Below are 7,167 nucleotides of genomic sequence, written 5' to 3' on the forward strand. Positions count from 1 at the left end.
AGAAAAACACCCTATCAAAATGACGTCGTTGCCGGGAAACGATCGTTGTTATTGAGTTTTGTTGAGACTAGTTTACCTTTAGAAAAATACAAAAACATTGCATTCTTGTTTTGCTTTCTTTTCCTTTGCAATACTCACGTGTTCTTTGAGTTTGTATGCTTGATAGGGGTCGTGCACGTCAAAGGTCTCTCCGCCCTCTTGACCTTGAATTGGAGAGGACATTAAGGATATTAAGGCGCGTTCGGACTCGCTCATCAAGCCATATCCGATTTGAATCCTTGAGTGTAGGTGTGGAACAAGAAGAGAGTGAGCAAGACTTTGTAACCATGGCACTCCCGGTTAAGAATTTGGGTATACTGGGAGCATTTGAAGCAACATGCGGTATCCAAGCTCCCACAACTAATGCAAATAACTTCGAAATTAAACCCGCTTTGATTAACTTGGTTCAAAGCCATCCTTTTTGTGGGAAGAGCAACGAGTCACCACACGAGCACCTAAAGCAATTCGAACATTATTGTGATACAATCAAACACAATGGTGTGACTTCGGACTATGTGCGGTTGACTCTATTCCGTTTCTCCCTTCTAGAGCGAGTTAGTGATTGGCTTGACAAGGAGGTCAACCCAACTCACTTCGCACTTGGAACGAGGTGACTAGCGCGTTTTTGAGCAAGTTTTACTCTCATGGCAAGACGGCGGAATATCGCCACAAAATTCAATCATTTGAGAAAAAGCGAGATGAATCGCTTTTTGAAGCTTGGGACTGATTCAAAGAATACCAAAGGGAATGCCCTCACCATGGGATCCCTAAGTGGTTGCTACTCCAAACCTTCTATTTGGGGTTGATCCCGACCTCCAAGACGAGTCTAGATGAGGGGGCGGGTGGTCCCATCATGAACAAGACCTAAGATCAAATTGAGGAGATAATTGAGGATGGGGTCCAAAATTATCAAGCTTGGCATGTTCGTGCAAGGGACTATGGTGGCAAAGGTAGGAATGATGATGGTAAAGGGTCGGTATATGCTATGGAGCAAGCACGGATCATTGAGAAGCTTAGCTCGAGATTGGAAAATCTAGAGAGCACACCAAGTCAACCACCATCTCCATCAATAATTCCACCACATTCGGCTACTCTTCTCACCAAGGGGAAGAGCAAGGTGAGTTCCTATGACACTATGCCTCCGTGCACTTATTTTTGTGATAATTGTCAAGATTATGGTCATTTCTCCAATTCTTGTCCTTTGGTGCATAATGTGTCTTATGTGGACTATGGCCCTTCTTGTGAAGGGGATTTTGATATGGAATATGCCCATGCCTTGAATGAGAGGTCTAGAAATGATAACCCCAATAATCAAAATTTGCTAGGCAAGCACCTAGAGGGCCCCCTATGTATGGATCCTACCAAGGCTATGGCCAAGGAGGTGGGTATGATAGTCAAGGCCGAGGTGGCTATAGAGCGCAAGGCTATCAAGGCCAAGCACCCTATGGTCAATCTCATGGTCTTGGAAATCAAGCCCAATACAATCAAGGTAGTTATAATCCCAACCATCAAGGTGGAGGGGGTTACAACTATTCTTATGGGCAATTTAGGGGTGCCTCTAGTGGGGGTTATCCTTTGAACTCAGGAGGTCCATATGATGTTTCTCAATTTCCACCTCCCGGATCCAATGGCCCAAGGACCTATGACAACCAATTCCAACAAAACCTTAGTGGTTATGGCAATGCACCTCCACCGCTCCCGCCTCTCAAGTTTAACCTTGAGGCTCTCATGGAGTTGTTCGTGGGGGCGCAAGCCAAGAAGAATGTTGAGTTTGAGGATGGATTTAAGCAATCCAACAGTAATTTGAAAATGATTGAGACTCAATTACAACAACTAGCTAGCACCATCAAAGAACAACAAATGAATACTAGTCTCCCACCCCAAGGTCAAGCTCCTAAGCAAATGTATTCGGTTGTGACTAGGAGTGGGATGATTCTAAATGATGCTGCAAAGCTTGTTGATGCTCCTTGCTCTAGGGGTGAGGATTCTAAGGGAAATGAGTCTCTGGAATGTGATATGGCGGAAGAGAAGTCTCATGTTGATGACGTGAGTCATGGTGTTAAGTCGACGGAGACTACTATTCCTCCTCTCCCAATTCCTCCTCCCCCCTATCCTCAAAGAATTGCTGGAAAAAGGCTAGATGATCAATTCCATAAGTTTTGGGAAGCAATTAGCAAGCTATATGTGTCATTGTCTTTCACCGAGTCGCTTAAGCAAATGCCACATTATTCTCGGTTCACGAGAGACATTTTGAGAGGCAAAAGGACTACCAGGGGGGTTTTCTCTCCTCTTTTCATGGGAAACCATTAGTCACGTGGTTTTGGATTTTTTTTTACAAAAAACAATTACTACTTATCTGAGCCTTATATCATAAGGCGTTGGGCCTTGAGCCTGGGAAAGCCACATAAGGCACGCGCCTAGGCATGGCCAAGGCCCGTGTTTTAAACCTAAGTTCCTATGTACTCGTATTTGAAACAATTATATCTAGGAAAAGTGGTAATTCATTAGTAGAAGACAAAGATGCAAATGAAGAAGATATAGGAGGTACCTCATCAACATCCTGTGTCAAAGCTCTAACACTCTTCCTTAATGAAGACTTCAACAATTCTCTTTTGACATCAGGAATAACATTTTCTATGCTGTTACTGAATAAGGAAGAAATATGAGAACAACTATCTGTTCCTTTGCCATTCTCCGGTGTAACCGTTGATACTTTTACAGCTTCTTTAGTTATGGAAGAAATAGGCAGAAAACAAGCGCTACCAGGGGGCAACCCGTGTATTGATTTCCTCTCTTGTCCCCCCATGAGCTTTGGGGGGATTCGTCAAGCTAATGACGTTAAACGAGCGCTTCCCGTGAGGCAACCCGGTTGCCTAACTCTAGTCCTAATTTGTTTTTGTTTACTAACTTTTGTTTTCGTAGTTTTATTTTTCTTTTAATAAAAAGAGAGAGAGGGGGTGCATTAATCTAGCAACAGGCATTCATCCAGTTCTGTGCGATCGCACAGCCCATTCATGCGATCGCACTAAACTGGAAATATCGATCAGTAGCTCACCCAACAGTTCGTGCGAGCGAGTTGAAATTTCGTGCGCTCATGCTCATTCAGTGCGATTGCACAGATTTTCATTGTGCTCGCACGGTTCTCTTGCGATCGCACGGTAATTTCGTGCACTCGCACGGGTCGGGCGGCCCTGTTTTGCGGTCGAGCTATTTCAGAAATCGCGCCCCTATTTCTCATTTCATTTCTCATTCTTCACCGCTACTCTACTCTTTTCTCTACTCTAACTCTTCAACCTCTACTTCCTACACATTTCCTACTCAATTTCACTCACACATTTCACTCTCAATCACTCACATTCACAACTCCATCCCTTTCCCTCACCCCAAAACCATAAATTTTAGATTTTCTTTCAAAACCCCCAAATTCTAGGGTTTGGTTTGAACTTTGATTTTGTGATTAATTGGTGTAATTGGAGCTTTGGAAAGTGTTTTTGGGCGATCTTGTCTTCCTCCTCTACTAGTGGTGACAATTTATTTCCCTTCCTTCTCCATTTTCTTTACATTTTATCTCATTGTTCATACTATTTGTTGGAAATTCTGAATTTTTGATTTTGAGTGGTTAGATATACATGTTTGTTTTTGTGTTTACTCCTTGATAATCTAGACTTGTTATGCATGATTCATTGTTAATATTTGTAAAGTCTAGTCTCTTGATAGATTTTTGGTGAAATGTTGATTGGAATTCTAGTTGATTTGTTGTTTTTGGTTGATGAGTATTGTTTGGAGTACTCTTGTTCGCAATGAACTTGGGTGGTGTATTGGTATTTGTTTGCGGTAGTCTTGGTGGTAGATTGTTAGCTTTCTTGACTAACTTAGTTTTTCCTTTTGTTTTGGATTGTGGTTGTTTTCTTTGTTTGTGTGTAGATTTTTGTTCTCTAGAAGTTCATCACGATGACTAAACGATCCAAGAAGGGGACCAACGCCCAACCAAACAAGCGCAAGGCACCCACCCCGCCGGAGTTCGAAACTTACGCCATTACCTTTCCGGATCAACAGTCTTGGAGCCATTTTCAGGAATTGTCTAAGCGGACCATTCGCCCGACAAAATTCTATCATGAGAAGACCGTTCGTGATTTGGGGTTTGAGAAAGAGCTTGCTACTTTGATTGAGGGACTCGATCTTGAAGAGTTCGTGAAGATGCACGCTAAAACTTACAAGAGGGTAACCCTCGAATTTCTTGCTTCGGCTTGGAGGCGAAGGGTTTATGAGGACGGGAAAGAGACGGTCGAGCTTCACTTTCAAGCCTTCAATAATCAATACGTGCTGACCGACGAGGAGATCAATGATTTCTTCACTATCTACCCAAACCGGGGTCTTGTCACTAACCCGATGGTGGAGTATGAGGGCTCTTATGACAAGAACATATGGTGGGGGGACCTCACGGGAGAGCCAAAGAAGTTCACCTCCTCTTCGGCCAAGTCATCTTCGTTTCATCACCCCGCCATTCGTTACATGAACCGCATGCTTCTATACGCGGTCTTTGCAAAGGGGGGTACCGGGTCATTGTCGAGCCCGGAGCTTGGAGCGTTATGGCTAGCCACCTAAAAGAATTGTGGCATTTTGGATTTTGGGCAGCTTTTGATCACCCCGATACTTGAAATTCGGAATGGGCAACCGACTAGTGGCGACATTCTTATTGGTGGGATGCTCACTCTTCTCTTGAGGGCACTCCCTAATGATCCTTACAAGCTAGCCCTATAAGAATTGGATCCGGTTCCTGGAGAGGAGTTCCTTGACTTGCGGACTCTCACCAATGCCAAGTGGATCAAGGCCGCCAAGAATGGTAAATTTATTTGGTCGGTCAAGCAAAGTCATTGGTGCATCCTTCCCAATCCCTCCATCACTTCTTGGACTCCCAATGTGCGGTATTTGCTTCCCCGCGATCCTCAATTCATAGCCTAAGATGGAAGGCTTCCTCCTCCTCATCCCGCCCCGGAGTCTCCTCCTCATAGTCCTCTTCATGGTCCTCCTCTGATCACGGAACCTTCCCCTAATGAGGGTGGTATGTCATCTTCTTCCTCTCCTTTTGGTTTACATGGCTTGCGATCTATCCTTGCGGCTATCTTGCAAGGGCAAGAGGACCAAGCTCGTACCTTGGCTTCTGTTGCTCCTCAAGGGAGCCGCACGGGGGATTCTTATCCCGATTTTGACTCGTCCTACTACGGTAGGAGGGTGTACGATTACCACGTTGACAAAGGGGATTTTGGCCCCTCTGTCAACTACCCTTATCACCCTCCCCAACAAGGGCCCATCCCTAGTTGGAATGAGGAGCGTACACCCACTTACCCGTATTGGATGGGACCCTCTCAACCCGGTGTCACTCCCCCCTCCTTCCCCCCTTATGATTATACTATGATGGGCGGGAGTGACTACCGTGGTGATCCATTGTATCCCACACCCCCTCCGGTTGATCGGCCTAGTGATTGGCCCGAGAATTTCTCCGGGTGGCCCGCGGGATATATTGGTGGTTGGGATGGTCCCCGAGGAGAGCCGCCCCATGGAAATTACCCCCTTTGGCCCGAGTTTGTATACCGATGATTCGGGTCCCGATGTGGACCCCACCTACAATTTTACCCCTTTCACCGACGAAGAGGCTCGTGCTCATCGTCTTGAAAGGGATGAATATCGGAGGATTTATGATTCGAAGGGTAAAGGGCATGCCCCGGGCACCTCTTAGGGTCCACTCCATTTCTCCCCCATCTTCTTTTGTGATGGTATTCTTGTGATTAGCTTGGGGGAGAAGTGAGGAGTGGGGGTTTTCTTTGAGGACCTTTTGATGCTTGTTGGTGTTGTTGATCTTCTTTCCACTTCGTGTGGTTGTATATATGATGGGCTTATGTTGGTTGTTAGTTCGTTTTGGCCCTTTGAACCTTGTCTACTTACATTATTTCTTGGTTGTCTTTGAGTTGTTTATGGTATGTTTCATTGAGGTGGGTTCACGCTTTCCACCATTTGCCTTGTTCGTCGATCTTTCGGTGAGTTTAGTTCGGTTTTTACCGGTTATTTGCGGGACTTGCTCCCATGGCATATCCGGTAATATCCTTCTATCTCACATGCATTATTTGGGACGGGCATATTTCTGTGGGGCATTTGGTTGGATGGGTAGCTGTGCCCCTCCATAGTTTTGTTTTAGGCCTTGGGGACATGGCCTAATTCAAGCTTGGGGGGAGTTTTGTTGTGTGGTTGCCAAGTTGTGATGCTCATTTCTTTGAAATCATACCTTGTGTGCACTTGTATATATTAGTTTCTTTGTTTTTAGTTTGGTTTCAGTTTGATTTTTGTTTTCTTTTGTTTCCTTTTCTTTTGTTTGGATTCTTTTTGTTTTCCTTTCCTTTTGTCAAGGCAAGTTTTTCTAGGTTTCTTAGGCAATATTCTTGATTTGGGAAAATAAAATTGGAACTTGTAGGTTAGAATGATTTTATTCCTAATTGTTAGATGTTTGCACGGTTTTCAATGTCTTGGGTCGAATCTAGGATTTAGGTGTCAAGAAAGTCGGTTGAACTTTGGGTAACATGCATCTTGAACCCTTGGCTTGTGGTAAGATGGTGTCGATCTCTCTAGTGACTTGAAACCGGAGAGAGTAGTATTTGCTCCCATGTGAGGATCATGTTCACATTAGCCCAAACACATTGTTTACACATATTGAGGGGCATGCATCCTTGGTATTGACTTTGTTATCTCCCGAGTTTGACTATTTCCTTTCCGAGACCGCGACCGAACTACTTTAGGGGACGATATAGGCATTTCTTTCGGTGACTATTTTTCATTTTAGTTTAGGACTTTATTTTTATTTTTCACATATATTTTTGTTTGCATTTGCCCCCTTGCTAGCCATTTGAGCCTTTCCCCTTCATTTCTTATAAGCACATTACAAACCTAATAGCCTTTGTTTTATTTTCACCCTTAGAAGTGATAGTGAAGCTTTGTGTTATGATGCTTGATGGTTTTGAATGATTATGCAAAGTTGAGGAATGATTGTTGTTGGATTGAATGGCAAGTTTTGGGAATTTTGATGTACATAGTGAATAAATAAGCAAAAGCAAAAAGAGAAAGGAAAGTTTTGAAAAA

The 7,167-nt window shown here is 44.0% G+C and overlaps 1 pseudogene; it reads right to left on the reverse strand.

The window, feature by feature from the left end:
• Nucleotides 1-703: 703 nt before the first annotated feature.
• On the reverse strand, nt 704-804 carry LOC130460306 (uncharacterized; annotated as a pseudogene).
• Between the last annotated feature and the right edge of the window lie 6,363 nt (nt 805-7,167).

Source organism: Spinacia oleracea, chromosome 4, assembly GCF_020520425.1.
Source record: "Spinacia oleracea cultivar Varoflay chromosome 4, BTI_SOV_V1, whole genome shotgun sequence".
NCBI lineage: Eukaryota > Viridiplantae > Streptophyta > Magnoliopsida > Caryophyllales > Amaranthaceae > Spinacia > Spinacia oleracea.